Genomic DNA, 17,903 nt, shown 5'->3' on the forward strand with positions numbered 1-17,903 from the left:
TGTAATTTCTTCACACTGAGTGTTGTAACACACAAACACATTAATATTAACCAACACGTGGTCTCTGTTGACAATAAATTGTATGTAAACAAACAAATGTACGTGAAGCCTAATTTATCATTCGATTTATACCGGTTTCAGGGAATTCAAAACCTAATTAGCAACTCTTACCATCAATGTTATATATTCTCGAAATATTGTATAAATATAAGTTCACTGTGTTGAGTAAAAGACAGATACGTAACCCCCTGAATATGGTAACTTGAGGGTTGACGCCTAGCTAAACTTCTCTCCAGATGTCAGATTTTTGGGCCCTCTCTAAAAACCTATAAGAAACACAAACAGTATTTTTTTCTGACCACGACAATTTGTTGGTTCTGATGATTTCTCGAGACCTCCACCGTTTGATTCAGAGCTCTGTGTGGATTGTTTACTGTTCACACCACTAGCATCAGTTTCTTTTTATGGTCAGTTTGTTTCACAGTTTTGTTCACCAACCACATGACAGTGTGAGGTCTGTAACATTTTCTTTTTTCTAAGGCATCAAGGTATTCACCACCCACGTGACAGTGTGACGTATATTTCCCTATTCATCTTCGAAGTGACATTGCTTCACGATTACCAAATCATCAGTCTTATAATAAGACGACCATCGATCAAAGAAAAGTTAGGAGAGTGTAGGCTTGGTTCACTTTGCCACATACACATCACCAGCAGCTACATTAGGCGATACATTTACTCACGTGCTAATGTTCCTTCAGGTGTGTTTAGAGGACTCGAGTGATTATTATCCTTTCTTGTGTACTAATTGTACGCCCACAGTTACAGATTACCGTCTTTACCGTCCATGTATTCTGTTGAGTATTGTTATGGTGTAATCCGTCCTACCAGGTATCTCTGAGAAAACGTCAGCACAAAGTAACCTTTTCAGTAGATAAAAAGAAAACAGGCTGAAAGTGGATTAAAACATAGCACGTGGATATGCTTCACTGAATATGGAAGCATTATAAAGCAAAATAAAATGCAAATAAAATAGAGGTCCATCAACACATAGTATACCAGTATTAAGGTAGAATGTATGGTATAGAGTTATGGCAAGTAGTATACTGAGCCTTCGACAACCACATATAATTGATAATTAACTTTATCCATTGATTTTAAATCACGGCTTCTTTGTTTTAATACGTGATACCAGATATTTCTTCATGTGGTTGTTCTTACTTTTAGTGAAAAAAACTGACGACAAGCTATTTGTGATGAGTCCACCCTGGGGATAGAACTCTAAATCAGAGTAATTCAAGCCTTCAGATTTACCGTTAAACCACCCGCTGTTTCGTCACGTTCAAATTTCTGTGTAACTAGCTAACCTTTTAACGTGCCCCACCCTCTAAACAAATTCAAACTCATGCACGTTCCAAAACATCCACAAACACTTTTTTTTCCTCATTAAGAATTAATAGCCAACTTTGGAAATACACTTGTGTTAGGTTAATAATCCTTTGTGAAAATTCTTTCATAATGGCTGATATTACACGAATGGACCACAGACCCGACGTTTCTAGAAACAAATCACCTCTTCCTTCATCGTGCCACCAGTCTTTATAAATTATAAAAGATCTAGCTAGATTTGACAAATTTATCTTGAAATGTTACAATGTGATTTAAAGAAATGAAAACTTAGAGAACATGCGTGGCTGGAATACACTTGATAGATCTCAAGGATGCTGGTTTGGTTTGGTTTTGAATTTCGCGCAAAGCTACTCGAGGGCTATCTGCACTAGCCGTCCCTAATTATGCAATGTAGGACTAGACGGAAGGCAGCTAGTCATCACCACCCACCGCAAACTCTTGGGCTACTCTTTTTACGAACGAAAAGTGGGATTGACCGTCCCACATTATAGCGCCCCCACGGCTGAAAGGGCGAGCATGTTTGGTTCTATCAGGATTCGAACCCGCGACCCTCGGATTACGAGTCGAGTGCTTTAACCACCTGGCCATGCCGGGCCCAAGGAGATTGTTCAAGATTTTAACAGGTATTGGTTACTGTTTGACAAACAACCTTAAGGCTATAACTCAAGACAGGATCATTCGGACAACCCAACCAGTCTCTCTAATGGACCATATTACTTTTACGTAACTTACTGCAACTATTACTGTTGGACTACAAAGTATGAAATTACTGAAAGGATTTTTCGTTTTGTTTTTTAACTCCAAGTTCTCGGCAATCCTGTCCAATAAAGTTGCTGTTTTTTGCGATAAACTCTATTATTGATTTTCTAATTTGAGTTAAAGCATCACGTGATGATGACTGGCGTTTTTTTTTAATATTCTGAATCGAAGATAATATTGGTTTCTCAATGGGAGTTGTGTGTTTCTCAGTTTCTTGCTAACACCATCGTGCAGTCCACTATGATCAATCAATAATTCCGAGTGTAGGTTTTTGGTTATTGTTAACTTGCTTTATGTGCCATAAATTAACAGCCAGATAACTAAGAATTATAAAATGTGGTACTTTGTATTTATCATTAGCTACTTTTAAAGGGTTCTTTTATTGTGATTATTTTTTAATAGTGTTGGCGGATTATTCTTGTCGTGTTAGAAACTCTTTAACAGGATTAAACATGTTTCATTTCTGACGTGAGAAAACAAAAATACACAACTTTAGCTCTTACAAAGAGGTTTAAAGTGTTAAAGTTTGTTCAACCAAGGTTTGTTAGCTGTATTCTGATTGGCCCAGTGGGTAATGTTACGTGAAAACTTTTTCAGAAGTTTAGCTGTTACAAGAAAGATTAAAGGGCCAAAGTTTGTTCTGCTCAACCAAAGTCTATTTATTCTGTGATTTTATTGGCCCCAACGCTGGCCTGGAGTTCGAAAGATCCGGGATTCCAGACAAGGTGCTACTGAATACGTTTCTCACTTTGAGCTGCGAACACATTATAAAAGTGGCACTGAATTACGTTATTCGGCTTAAAAAACCAGATAAAGCCTTGGTGATAAAGCTATTAACTAACTGCCTTCCCTCTAGTACCAGTCAAATAGAAATTCCCATACAATGTAAAAACAGGTTAAATAAAAGTAACAAATGAAGGAGCCATGACGTGGCCTGGTGGTTAAGAGGCGTTATAAGGTTGGGTGTGTTTTTGAACTTATGATATTTCAAAACATTAAAGTCCATGGTCAGAATCTCCGCTGTGACCAGAGACCATTAAGTAGTTTTGTGTTAAAAACACCAGCAACAAACTTTTAAATGCAATAAAAGTTTATGCCTGGCATAGCCAGGGGGTTAATGCACTAGACTCGTAATCCGGGGGTCACGGGTTCGAATCCCCATCACCCCATACCTGCTCGCCCTTTCAGCCATGGGGGCGTTATAATGTGACGTTCAATCCCACTATTCGTTGGTAAAAGAGTAGTCCAAGAGTTGGCGGTGGGTGGTGATGACTAACTGCCTTACACTGCTAAATCAGGGACGGCTAGCGCAGATAGCCCTCGAGTAGCTTTGCGCGAAATTCAGAAACAAACAATAACACTTTGTAGGCTTGGTTGGCATACCTTGTATATGATACTACACCTACACTAAAACAGAATGCTTTTGCGCGTGAATTACTGCCAATATTTTGCTTTTAAATTTTTAGATTCTCGCAAAAAATAACTTAAAGTCAGCTTTAAAAGTTTTTTGTTTTGTTTTTTTAGTTGCAAAAACTGTTTCTGGAAAGCGAATCTGAGAACTAAATAAAACCGTTCACGTGTTTCAGACCAACAGGTGTCACTACAAACGTAATCCCTCTTTATTAATCACTTTATAAGACACTAATCCGTCTGTGACACCTTCTGTGACCAGTATCTGGTGTGAATCCCCTTTCTCTATCCGTTATTATTTCAACCTCAGTATCAAAACAGCGAAATAAAAATCAGTAAACCATTCTTTTTCCGAAATCAAATCGAATCTGTTTTATTTAACTTTATCGTTTAGGTGAGCTCAAACAGCGAACTTAAAACATTCATCACGTAATCTATTATAAATGTGTTTTTCAGGGTGGGTCGTTGCCATGACGACAAAACACTGATGATAGTCCGGCTGCCTGTTTGATCAGTGTGTCGCTAATGTCAGTTCAACAGTAAATCTGTCCAACGCACAGGTTTCTAGATTTCACTGGTGTCTATTCACGTATAGATTAGGGGTTCTCTAAACCTCAACAGAAGAGTTTTTTTTTTTTTCAGTCATTCTACTGAGCGTTCATTGCGTTTTGCAAGAAGACATCCAGTTCCCATGATGCCTTTGGAGCATCGATCACAATTCGTTTGATAATTGGGCATCATTCTCTCCCAGATCTCAAGTTTTGTGGTCACAAAACTTAGGAGTCACGAACAGACTTCATACCATAACAAACTTAAGTAGAGGTGTCGCTGACAACCTATCAGTCTCCGTTCACTTCGAGTTCTCATACTATCTTGTTAGCGATACCTCAACATATACTTACTTGTGTTTGTTTGTTTTGAAATTTCGCACAAAACTACAAGAGGGCTATCTGCGCTAGCCGTCCCTAATTTAACAGTGTAAGACTAGAGGGAAGGCAGCTAGTCATCACCACCCACCACCAGCTCTTGGGCTATTCTTTTACCAACGAATAGTGAGATTGACAATCACGTAGTAACGCCCCTCAGCTAAGCATGTATGGTGCGACGGGGATTCAAACTCGCGACCTTCAGATTACGAGTCGAACGCCTTAACCCACCTCGCCCTGCCGGGCCACATATACTTACTTTTACCTTCGTCTTTTGTATTGTTTTGTTTGTTTGCTTGAGTTAGAGGATTCTATTTCGAAACTATACCCTCATCTTTGTGATTTTATTCATTGATTGGTTCAAGGTACGATTTCGGAGACTACTGATTTTCTAACTATTGCTGTATACGTTTTGCACTACGTATTTTTATAATTATTTATTTGAGTTAAAAGATTCTTTTTCGTAACTCTACTATCCGTTTTTACTGAATTTGATCACTGCTCAGGTTTGGTTTAGGAGCCTGCTTATGTTCTAAACACTGCTGTATAAGGTTCTATTTCAACCATTTATTTATAATTATTTATTTGAGTTAAAAGATTCTCATTCGTAGCTGTACCCTCATCTTTGTGATTTTAGTCACTATTTTGGAATGGTTTAGGGTATGGTTTTGGTTTGTTTGTTTGTTTGTTTTTTGAATTTCGCAATAAGCTACTCGAGGGCTATCTGCGCTAGCCATCCCTAATTTAGCAGTGTAAGACTAGAGGGAAGGCAGCTAGTCATCACCACCCACCGCTAACTCTTGGGCTACTCTTTTCCAACGAATACTGGGATTGACCGTAACATTATAACATCCCCACGGCTGGGAGGGCGAGCATGTTTGGTGCGACCGGGATTCGAACCCGCGACCCTAAAATTACGAGTTGCACGCCTTAACACGTTTGGCCATGCCGGGCCGGTATGGTTTTGGAGGCTACTGATGTATTGTACATTGCTATGCGAGATTTTGTGCTTTTTTAAACACCATTCAAGGGGTCCTTCACAGAAACGTTATATTATTTTAATATATATCATTCAACAAATACGCTACATAAATACACTTCCTCAGAAAAGGCTGTGACATAGTCCACCTGGTGGTACGACACTGTCAAGTAGTTAAGCTTTTTTTTTTTCTGGAATATATACATATGGGTATCAAACATTTCACAAGACACTCAACTGAAATTATTCGAACGAAATGAGATTACTTAAGTTCATTATAACTTTGAGGAAACAGGTGCCATAAGCATCCTGTTCAGTCCTGAGGTCAAACCTGAGATAAATGACCCAGCACCACTTCTTCATCTTGACTTCCCTTTAACCTCTGGTCAGTAACAATGTTACAAGACGGATGAGGAATGAATAGCACGTTCATTACAAATCATACGACACAGTGTTCATTAACTTAGTGTCTTTATCAGTGTGGTTCTTTATTCACCGAACACTGTGTATCATACTTCAGAAAGAACACGCGCTTGTTCTGATAACGCATTTCGACATATCGTACGAAATTACATCGCGTGAAATGTTACCATGACGACCATCTTCAGGAACCTGTAAAGTGCTCCCTGGTAACTACTTCTTTAAATTATTTGTTTTAATCAAATCCATTCGGGTCACGAGATTTACGTGATTAGAGAATGTAATATTTTTCTAAATACGTCATGACTTCTCCCTTAAAACGACATAAACATAAAAAATAATGGCGCTATCTTGTTTTATTTTCTTTCTTTTTTACTTATTTGAGATCGCACTCTTGTCTGTCAGACAGAGAACTTCACTAGATCGCCGGAAGCACTTTGAACCACCTGTGCGATATTGTGCTTTCATGTAAATTCTTGGCATGAGTGTCGAATAGAAAATGTTCTTCCTTTGCACGGCACTTGGCTTTTCTTACTCTCGACAACAATGGTCACTCGGTATGCTGTTATTGAGCTAAACTCGTGATTGGTGTGCTGAGTTTCCAAAGCGAGGAAGCCGAATTTATGAGAAGAAATCGAACACGCGAACTGAATAGTAATACCCTATCACCTCACCCAAAAAAGAATACTAAGAAATACAACAGTCTAGTGGACTGTGCCGAACTATGGATCCAAGAGTTTACTGTTGCCAAAGGTGTGTGATAAGAATAAAAGTTAAATCTCGCTATTTGATGGTGTTAACAGCGGATATTATTCATGAATATTTAGGGGTCTAGCATAAGTAGTTCTTGTGTATCTTTGGGGAAATATCAGAATATAATTCATAAGCATCTAAAGCATTACAACAAAATTCAATTACAGCTTCTCTTATCAGTTTCCAGAGGGCGATAATATGAAAAGGTAAACACGACTGACGAAATTGAAACATGTTGATTTGCTTCCGAGAATTATGGGTATTTATTGGTTAACAGTATAATATAAAGAATGTTAACAGGTTCTGTCTAGAGCGATAGTATATGTGAAAATGTATATATATTATTTAACAGGGTAAGTAGTTTACCACCGTATATGCATTACGTATAGCACACCATTTTGAATGAACACACACACACACACACACACATATATATATGGCCCGGCATGGCCAAGTGTGTTAAGGCGTTCGACTCGTAATCCGAGGGTCGCAGGTTCGAATCCCAGTCGCACCAAAAATGCTCGCCCTTTCAGCTGTGGGGGCGTTATAATGTGACGGTCAATCCCACTATTCGTTGATAAAAGAGTAGCCCAAGAGTTAGCGGTGAGTGGTGATGAGTAGCTGCCTTCCCTCTAGTCTTACACTGCTAAATTAGGGACGGCTAGTGCAGATAGCCCTCGAGTAGCTTTGCGCGAAATTCAAAATCTTCTCGGTTGTAGTTGTATTTTTAAGTTATATTATATATAACACTGCATTTTAAATGTCAACTTCGCAATTTTAGGGTCCATAAACCTTGTTCTGGATTTCCAAACTGCCACTCCATCACTTTCGGAAGCCGAGTTATTGCCCTTTACTTAAAAAGTTTTGGCAGCCATTTTGGACGCCATCTTGAATACTTCAAAACCTTCTGGGATGCCATGGTGGGATCCTCAGAATTCGAAACCAACGCCCTCTAATTACGTAAAAAACTATTTTAAAAAACATTACACACGCATGCGCGTGCCGTAAGGTTCACTTCAAAATTTGACTGGAAACCCTTTTTTACTTCCTTCTCTTTTGTTATTTATCACCAGGGGGAGTTACTTGACCACTTGGCAAACTCCTCCCAATCACCGCCTTAATTAAAATGTAGACAACTCATCTTTATGCCTTAATTAAAATGCAAAGAACTCACCTTTATAAAATATGTTTTTTTCTTAAAAATTGATTTGTTTGTTGAAAAGGTTAGCTATAACATAATTTACTTTGTAACCTGAGTTTTTTCGGAAATCTTAAAAACATAAAATTTGAAAAATAAATCGAACATTTAGATGCATATCGTACGTACAGTTTAAACTTAAACTTATTACTTTAAAAAAAGTTTATTTATTTTCTGTTTGCACACCATTTATACTGACGAGTTGTCTACGATGGTATGAAACCAGTTAAATTAAAAAGTATAAACAAAAGGAGAGAACCTAATTTTCATAGCCCCCCAGTGGCACAGCGGAATATATATCTGCGAAAATAAGACGCTGTGTACTAAGCAACAAATACAATTCCTAGACGGATATTTGTATATATTGTTTTGATACCGTGAAAAATTCTAGACATCAACACATTCTTTGACCAACTGATAAGAATACCAAAGCATTACCATAATAAAATGTTGTGAGGTCAAAGTTCGGGAAACGACCCTGTCTTTGAAAAATTTAACAGTACAAATGCAAGTATGCTGTAACAGTAAGTTTGTGTTAAAACTGTTGGTTTCCTTCGGAATTTTCGCGCAAAGTTACACAAGAGGGCTGTTTGCACCTAGCCGTCCATAATTTTAGAATGATATATCAGAGAGAAGAGAGACGGTCAATAGCGCCCACCGTCAATTCTTGGGCTACTACTGACTATTTATTTGTTTGTTTTTGGACTTCGCGCAAAGCCACACGAGGGATATCTGCGCTAGGCGTCCATAATTTAGCAGTTCAAGACTAGATGGAAGACAGAGAGCTTAATGCTTGTGGCATATAGAGGGCAGCACTGTACGAGAATAGCAATGGCTTTAGTAGGACAGAAAAGGCTATCGTTAAGTATGGTGATGAAACAAAACATAATTCCAGAGTAAACGAAGCTAGCTTTTTTATATTAGCTGATTGTAACTCAATGCTTTGTACACTATACAGTGTGGGTTTTTAGGGATCTAGCCCTACGTAATAAGTGAAAGAATACAAAAAAAAATAAATACACGTAGTATTAACTTTCGTTACACACATTCACAGAATACACTAACTTTCAGTCAGGGGTTGGAGGGTTGGGGGGAAAATGTCACTAAACAAGTATTTAGTGTGTGTTTTCTTATAGCAAAGCCACATCAGGCTATCTGCTGAGTCCACCGAGGGAAATCTAACCCCTGATTTTAGCGTTTTAAGCCTGTAGACTTACCGCTGTAACAGCGGGGGACTACTAAACAAATAAGAAAGAGCATTTTGGAAATGTAACATGATGTAGAGATGGCAGTGCCAGAGAAAATGTAAACTTAAACACATGGATGATACACTTTTTCCATAGGTTCTGTCCCTATTATAGGTTTCTCAACACTGACTCCTGAGAAGTTATAACCAGTGATAATAACTTTATTTCAACCAACTTTAAGATGTAATATCAGTATCTCAGGTCATTCTACAAATGCAATAAATAATTTGTTTGTTTTTGAATTTCGCACAAAGCTACTCGAGGGCTATCTGTGCTTGTTTGTTTGTTTGTTTTTTACTTTCACACAAAGCTACTCGAGGGCTATCTGTGATAGCCGTCCCTAATTTAGCAGTGTAAGAGTAGAGGGAAGGCAGCTAGTCATCATCACCCACCGCCAACTCTTGGGCTACTCTTTTACCAACGAATAGTGGGGTTGACCGTAACTTTATAACGCCCCCACTGCTGAAAGGGCGAGCAATAAAGAAACCGACCAAACTGATATAATATTAACAACACATGTTATCACTGTGTTATGAAAACAAAACAAACGTTGTTTTTTTGTTGTTGTTATTTTTAATACAAAATTACAAAAAAAATATGTATAACGTACAGATGGCAGAAATTACAGGAACAAAGGGGTAGTGATGAATACACAAATATCACTATATAAGCTGCCGAACTTTTCCAGGAATCGCTTTTCTATACAACTATTTTTTTTTTAAATTTCTGATCGATGTATAAATTCAGGTTTAGTCAAAGCATTAAAAATGAATAGTGCTGTACAGTCTTACAATGGCTAATTACCATAAACGTGTAAGACTTAATCAGTAACTAGTGGCTACGTAAGGTTTGTATGGTTTCGTGTTGTTGTGATTTCTGGCGCCATCGTTATTAATTTTATTAGTTACTTGTAGTTTGTAAACCGGTCGTAGAGATGTCTTAGTGCCAAATATCGAATGATAAAGATACATTAGTGATGCACAATTTATTGGTTTATCGGTTTTTCAAGTTCGTTTTTGTCATATTATGTGTCTATTGACAGGAGTCCCCATGAAAGGTTCCTCAGTCCTCCAGTTTATCTCCATGCGAGAAATGTAACAGACAGGAAAAGCCTCAACACTGAACGTTAAAGACACCATGACATCTGACATCAACGAAGAATACCATATCTGCCGTTCTGAGCTCGTGTTCACTCCTTCCTCAATCAAGTCACGCAGACAAGACATTCTCGCGCATCGCGAGCCTAGCACGTGGGAACTTCCCAGACTCGCAGTCGATGCATGCTAAGCGCTTCAACACGTAAAACAGAGCCACAGAACCTTAATCTCATGGAAACGCCCCTAATTTTAGAAATTTCCTTCCCAGTTCTCTCTGTTGAAATGGTTTCTTCATTTCTGCCACTAAGTGAATATTTTCTGCTTACATCTATGTGGCTGAGACGAATATTTCAGGGTAAGTTTAACTTTTAGAATTTCAGTTGTTTGTATCATTTAATTAAACTTTTTTTTTTTTCATTACTTATAGAATCCACTTCGGTTGGCAAAATTTCCAACAATTTAAATGACCACTACAGTTGTTACGTTGTCTATAGTCCGAGAAATCCACCTGGGCTACTAAAATTTCTAAAAACCCAGAAATCCACTTAGTTTGGTAACATTTGTATAAACTCAGAAATCCACTTAGTTTGGTAATATTTTTATAAACTCAGAAATGCACTTAGGTTAATAACGACACTTCTACAAATCCATGAATTCATTTGGACTGGTAAAATTTCTATAGATCCAGAAATTAATTTGGCCTCGAAAGGTTTTTATAAATTCAGCCAATTGTGAAAACTATGACAATATTTTAAAGTAATAAAACTGGTGTGATACCGACACAATAAACTACTAAAATACATAGAAAAATGCTACTAAAATACATAGAAAAAAACTACTAAAATACATAGAAATATTACACAACAAACAAGAAACTGGGCCATTCGCAACATGATGGTTCTTTAAGCTTCCTGCTCCCCATTGGCACAGCGGCATGTCTGCGGGATCACATTGCTAGAAACGGGGTTTTGATACCTGAGGTGGGCAGAGCACAGATAGCCCATTGTGTAGTTTTGTACTTAATTCTAAACAAACAAAATATTTAAACTTCCTAAGTCAGTCTGTTTCAAATATCTCAGTATGGGCTTTTTAGGTTTATCTGTTTATTAAACAGAAAGCTACACAAAGGGCGGCTATCTGTGTTCGGTGTCATATAATAGGATTTTTTGGTGTTGTAAGACCCCGGACTTGCCACTGAGTCACCGAGAATAGGCAGGTATGCTTTTCTACGGTTGTTGTTTAACACAAAGCTACACAATGGGTCATCTGTGTTCTGCCAACCTCGGATATAGAAAACCGATTTTTGGGGTTGTTAAGCCTGTAGGCTTACCGCTGAGCTACTCGGGTGGGCAGTAATAAAGTACAGATCGTATGTTTCAATAATTATTATTTATTGCACTTGTTTTGAAATTTTTGTTCATGTTGGTATGTATATATAGCGGTACGTTTGTTATAAAATATAATTTAAAATGGCCACACCTCCCTTTTATTTTTTCCCCAAAGTTTTGTTTATTTTTAAATTTTACGTAACTTATACAAAAAAGGGCTTTTTTCGCGTTCTGTCTCTAGTTTTAAAGTGATAAAATAGCAGAAAGGTAGCTGGTCAATAGCACCTACCGCCAACTCATGACCTACTCTTTCGAATAATTGTATGTGATTGTCCCTCTTATAAATGTATCCAAGGTCACAAGAAATGAAACGTTTTATGTGTGTTTCTCTCTTTCGGTAGCATGGAGTCAACCATAAATACTCGGATTCACAGTTCGGGGACGCTGAACCTTGAACCACGAAACAAAATGAACAAACTAAGCTGAACGCGCTTTTATTGTACTTCTTAAGTTCATTCAAAAATTAGGCTTAAGTAAAAACACTGTGTAACTGAATTACGTTGTCACGTCGGGTTGGATGACTGGTCTTAGATAAACTACTGAATTACGTTGTCACGTCGGGTTGGATGACTAGTCTTAGATAAACTGATAATGTTATTTTACCCAAGAGCATGACCCATCACTGTGTCTCCTTGGTAGGGCTGGGGGCTTAGAACATTTAGAATCTGAGGCCCGATCCCCATAGTTTGCACGGCGCCAAAAGTCCACTGTGCAGTTCTACGCTAAACGAAATAAATACAGCCAACAGTTTCTGATGTAAAATAACCAAACCAAAGATAAGCAAGGTTAACCTGAAGATGACCCAAGAAGGACGAAACGTTGTTCTCTGCCTTATTAATAAAAGTGTTAATACCCATACCAGCCATTATGAGATATATTTTTACTTCAAGTAGGTTTCTCGTCATCACAAAACTGTTTCGATTTTTCTGAGGGTCATCTTCAGGTTAACCTTGTTAATTTTTGTTGACCTGAAGATGTCCTAAAAGTGTTAACACCCATACCAGCCGTCCTGAGATGCAATTTTACTTCAAGTGGGTTTCTCACCGTCACAAACCTGTTTCGGTTGACTGACCTCTGACCTTACGTCATTTGTCTTGCAGCAAGAAGAAACCACTGAATAATGTTTTAACGGTTAACGTTAAAGATTTGTTTGGAAAACAGAATTAAGTCAGTGTTAACAAAAAATTGATGCAAACATTTAAAAAAATGCCTCGATAATTTTCACACGTAAATCCCATTGGGAAGGAATTCTGGGTTGAAAATCCAGTTCAACTTGAACGTAACCCAGTGGCTAATGTGCTGGGTGTTGGAGTTGGAAAGTTCCAAGGATGACTGGTTGTCCTCTTCTGATTGGCTGTTCCCAAATCTTGAAGTTCCTGACCTGGTGTCGAATCAGACATCTTTTAAACCGAACACACCGAAAAACAGACAATCTAGTTATGAAATGTTAGTTTTAAAGACCACGATCCTAGAATTTGCTTATTGTCACGATGTCAAAACATACTGTAAGGATTCCTAAACACGCTTATGGCCATGATCCCAAACTTGTTTACTGTCATCATGTCAAAACTTGCTTACTGTCACGATCCCAAAACGTTGCCACAACCAGGATCGTAAAACTTGTTTACCGTCATCATGTCAAAACTTGCTTACTGTCATGATCCCAAAACGTTGTCACAGCCAGGATCGTAAAACTTGTTTACTGTCATCATGTCAAAACTTGCAACTTACTAACAGCTAAAACAATACATTTTTCAAAATGTACTAATAAGTAAAACTGCTAATTCGTTGAAGTTTCACTTATCGTAAACAGTACTATATGAAATTTACCTAACCCTAAAATGTGGTCCAATAGGGTTCTGAAAGTCTTAAACGCCATCTACCGTCACGACTTAATACTCACATAAGCCTTTTCTTTCGTTCAGTTTAATATCGTCTTCAAACACAATTTAATTACATGAAACCTTTCTCGACTAATACTGCTTAAAGGTGAATTTTACAGAATAAGTAAAACTTTGCAGTAAAAAGAACTACTCATACTAATTAATTTTGCAGGTTCACATTTTTTTATAAAAAAAAATATGCTAATAAATGAAACATAGAACTTGGTGCAGAAAGAGCTCTTTCCGAGCGGCAATCCGAACGTTTTAGATTTTAAGTTTGCCGCTAGGATAAGTAGTGTGACGTAATAGTTGCCAAACAAACCACCAACGCCAGCGCGTTGAATACAAATAAACATGGCCAGTGCATACGGAGAAACAGAGGCGGAGTCTGTTTTGACTTTGTGTTCTGAACAGTGTTGAGTAGCGCCATATCAATTCGAACCTACTCTGAACGAACCTAGAACAGTTACTTTTGACACAGATCTGATAAGTTCTAATGATGAGGACAGTTCCACGAGAGTAGCGGCACTGTGAGTGATACTGATAGCGCCCAGGCCGGTTGCGAGTCGGTCATACCTCCAGTGGAAGAATAGTAAGCCTACGTCATGACAACAAATATGGTCTGTTTTATTTCACGTGCAATTTTAAGCATCTCGAAACCTGTCTGGTGTTTATACATTATTGGTATCACAGACTGGGTTTTTATTTGTACTTTGCTGATAATGGTAACTAATACTCGGGCCTTCCACAATCATTGTACCAGGTATTTATGTCTCGTAACAAAATGAATTTCAATTATACGTCATAATTCTGTCTATAAAATCAAACTAGAAGTAGCAGTCTGAATAGTTAATTTATCTTGAAATGTTAAATTTGAAAAATGGAATTCTTCAAACTTTTCCATATTTAAAAATGATACAAAAACCAGCTTTTAAACTTGAAATATACTCTATTTGGGATAGATTTGTCTACTGTCTAGACTAGGAAATCAAGGTTTCACTGACTTTCAGGTGCCACAAATGCAAAACACGCTCATGAATGTGAAATGTGTATGTCTAGTTACATTCTTCAAAAACTTGTACTTTTTAAATTATTATATTATACCAGTTATTGTTTATCGCTTTATACTGCACATATACCTTTAAGTTTGTTCTTTTCGTGATGGCAACGGATGGCTTCAGAGGGGTGGAACCTGTACGCTGCAGTCTAAGATAAGTCCTCAGCTCTACATGAGGAAAGATGGTGGGGACGATCCTGTCTACTGCCGATGGTTTTTTCGGTCTCAACCAGCCTGGCTTGAAACCCACGGAATCCAAAACAGTGGGATCTGACACAAAACATGAGCGTTCAAAGTGATCTTGACGAAGTTTTGCATGGTGTGAAGGAGTCCAGTTCTTCCTATTGACCATCCGCACCCACTGTCGCTACCTTGCCGGTTCCTTCTCCTTGTACGGAAACGAAAAGAAACTTTTGCCCGATGCCGAACCGTTTTTACAACCGTAAGCAACACAGTAAACCATGTTATCATAAAACAAACATAAAGTAGCAATATCAAGACAAACAATGGTCTCACAAAGTATGTAATCTGAAAAAAAAGCACCGATAGACTTACATAAAACATACGCAACGAAGCGTATTTGGCAACTGTTACGCCATAGTTGTAATGTGTCACGGAAACAGCCGAACGACCGAGAGGAACTTGAGTTCGAAGACCCGCATATTTTGTTCCATCCTTTACTCAAAAACTAAAGTGTTTAAATATGGTAACCACACAGGAATTATACCTAACCAAAGTACAGTTTCTAAGGCAATTATTAAATTTGTTGAAAATTCACCTTTAAAGTATTTATTGTCTACGTTACTCAGTCGAAGAGATATAAGTCTAAAAAGTAGGAAACAAAGTTTATTTTGATAACCTCTTGCGTGAGTTTTCCTGTAAAACACGTGCTTCACAACCAGTAATAAAATATCGTGAAATGGCTTCAAAAGGTAGACTTTTATCTCATTAAATTTTGAAGCTTATCTAATTCACTTTAAGATAATTTTTCAAGTAGAAATATCGATGTTAGATCCCTGTGGCGACTTCAACGAAGATAGTTCGTTCTGCATATTTCCAAAACGGAATTTAAGCATATTTAATCTTTATACATTTAAAACACCAAAGTTGAAATAAATACGCCCTCAGTAAATCAGGCTTATAATGGTAAGATTCGGTACTCAATACCAGTAAGTAATAGAGTGAAGATAACTTCACCGTGTACCCTTGCGTTTCAACAAACTAAATTAAAGCTTTACACACGGTAAGCACCCTAGTCAGAACAATGAGGTCAGGCTTATGAGTTTATAATTCATAATCCTAGATCGATCCCTGCGGTGAGCATTGTACAACGTATATCACTACTAGTTAGTTTCAACTGCAAAACTCGTGCTATCATACGTATGTTTATTCACGTAATCTGAGGGTCGCGGGTTCGAATCCCCGTCGCGCCAAACATGCTCGCCCTTTCAGCCGTGGGGGCGTTGTAATGTGATCGTCAATCCCACTATTCGTTAGTAAAAGAGTAGCCCAAGAGTTGGCGGTGGGTGGTGATGACTAGCTACCTTCCCTCTAGTCTTACACTGCTACATTAGCGACGGCTAGCGCTGATAGCCCTCGAGTAGCTTTGCGCGAAATTCAAAAACGAAAACAAATGTTTATTCACAACTCAACTCCGAGCCTCTACTTGGCCAATGCCAAACAAAATATGAATGCAAACGCTGTGAATTTTGGGGAATATTCTGAAGGAGTCAAAATTACACTTAACACTATTTTGCAAACTCTGGTGGTTAATTACAATAAGCCTACTGAGTTAATACCAAACAGTCATGGGAAGTTGACGCTTTAAACAATCTGGAATGTTCTAAAGGCATTCAGGGTCAAAGTATGAAGGTTGTTGGATTGTCTCTCAAACAACCATTTTTTTCTCATGGTCAATGAGAGGTCATGTGATATCACCATAAAATCTTTATTTGAGGTAGATGAAAAATAAACAGGGCTATCTGCGCTAGCTGTCCCTAATTTAGCAGTGTAAGACTAGAAGGAAGGCAGCTAGTCATTACCATCCACCGCCTACTCTTTTATCAACGAAAAGTGGGATTAAACGTCACATTATAACGCCACCACGGCTGAAAGGGCGAACATGTTTGGTGCGATGGGGATTGGAACCGCGACTCTCAGATTACGAGTCGAACGCCTTAACCCACCTGGTCATGCCGGGACCAGAACGTTCTCTATAACTTTGATTATAATATGTCGAATTCTATCACATTCTGCAAAGTTGGGGTTCGGAGGCAAACCAGAGTCTGGTACAATATTGCTCCATATAAAATAAAATCCGTGATACGTTCGTTCGTTTGTTTGAAGTTACACAACGGGCTATCCGTGCTCTGCCAACTACGGGTATCGAAACGCGATTCCTAGCGTTGTAAGTTCGCGGACGTGCCGCTAAACCACTGTGGGTCTAGTGATATTTTCACGTCTACTTGTTGAGTATAGCACGTGCTTTGTTGAAATGTTCTTCATCAACTTGCCTATTTTCAACTATTTTATAGATTTACAAGTGCATGCAATGTGTCAGTTCTAGAAACGATACAATTAGTATTGTAATTCTAAGTCAAAAATGTGTTGATACAAAATAAGCCACATTTATACGAAACAGGTTATAGGATCTTACCATTGTATGGAATGTCTACAAAGGTTCTGATGAAAAGACGTAACGAAAAAGACCAGAAGTTTCACGATACATGGTAAACCAATAAAAGAGTTTATATTACCCACCTAACTCTCCCACAAAAACTTCTAAGAAATTTATAAAACTTAAACAATAAAATAAAATCGTGAAGTGATTGTTGATTGTAAAACATGTAAACCGATCTCGTGCATATTTAGTTTAACTACCAAGAATACAGTGTGCACAATTTTATTTGTAGATGATCACAGAATTACACAATGGGCTGTCTTTGATCTGCCCATCAAGGCTATCGGAACATCTTTTCTAGCGTTGTAAGTCAACGGACACAGCGCTGTATCGCTGAAGTTCGTAAAGTTTAGAGAATTTGACACAACTATTAACACTACATGTGTGTACAGTTTTAAAACATTCATTTAACTGTTAATAATACGACTTAAGTAGTTTGGTGAGTTTAGGTCGAACTGTTGATAATATGGTGTGTAAATCTCAAAGCATGGAGTACACACACATAATTTGGTTTGGTTTGTTTTGAATTTCGCACAAAGCTACTCGAGGGCTATCGGTGCTAGCCGTCCCTAATTTAGCAGTGTAAGACTAGAGGGAAGGCAGCTAGTCATCACCACTCACACACACAGAACAAAGAAGTAATAAATTATCATAGTCCACTCCATGTGTGTGTGTGTGACTTCGATGGCATTTTAA

General features: G+C 38.0%; 1 long non-coding RNA gene across 1 annotated transcript in view; it reads left to right on the top strand.

The window, feature by feature from the left end:
- Positions 1-12,082, top strand: part of LOC143253677 (uncharacterized) — a 30,186-nt gene extending 18,104 nt beyond the window's left edge. Inside the window, exons 2-3 of the long non-coding RNA XR_013029776.1 lie at positions 10,145-10,554; positions 11,929-12,082. This is a non-coding gene — a long non-coding RNA (uncharacterized LOC143253677). The remainder of the gene's footprint in view (positions 1-10,144; positions 10,555-11,928) is intronic.
- Positions 12,083-17,903: the final 5,821 nt, after the last annotated feature.

The sequence above is a fragment of the Tachypleus tridentatus genome, chromosome 1 (genome assembly GCF_004210375.1).
Source record: "Tachypleus tridentatus isolate NWPU-2018 chromosome 1, ASM421037v1, whole genome shotgun sequence".
Taxonomy (NCBI): Eukaryota; Metazoa; Arthropoda; class Merostomata; order Xiphosura; family Limulidae; genus Tachypleus; species Tachypleus tridentatus.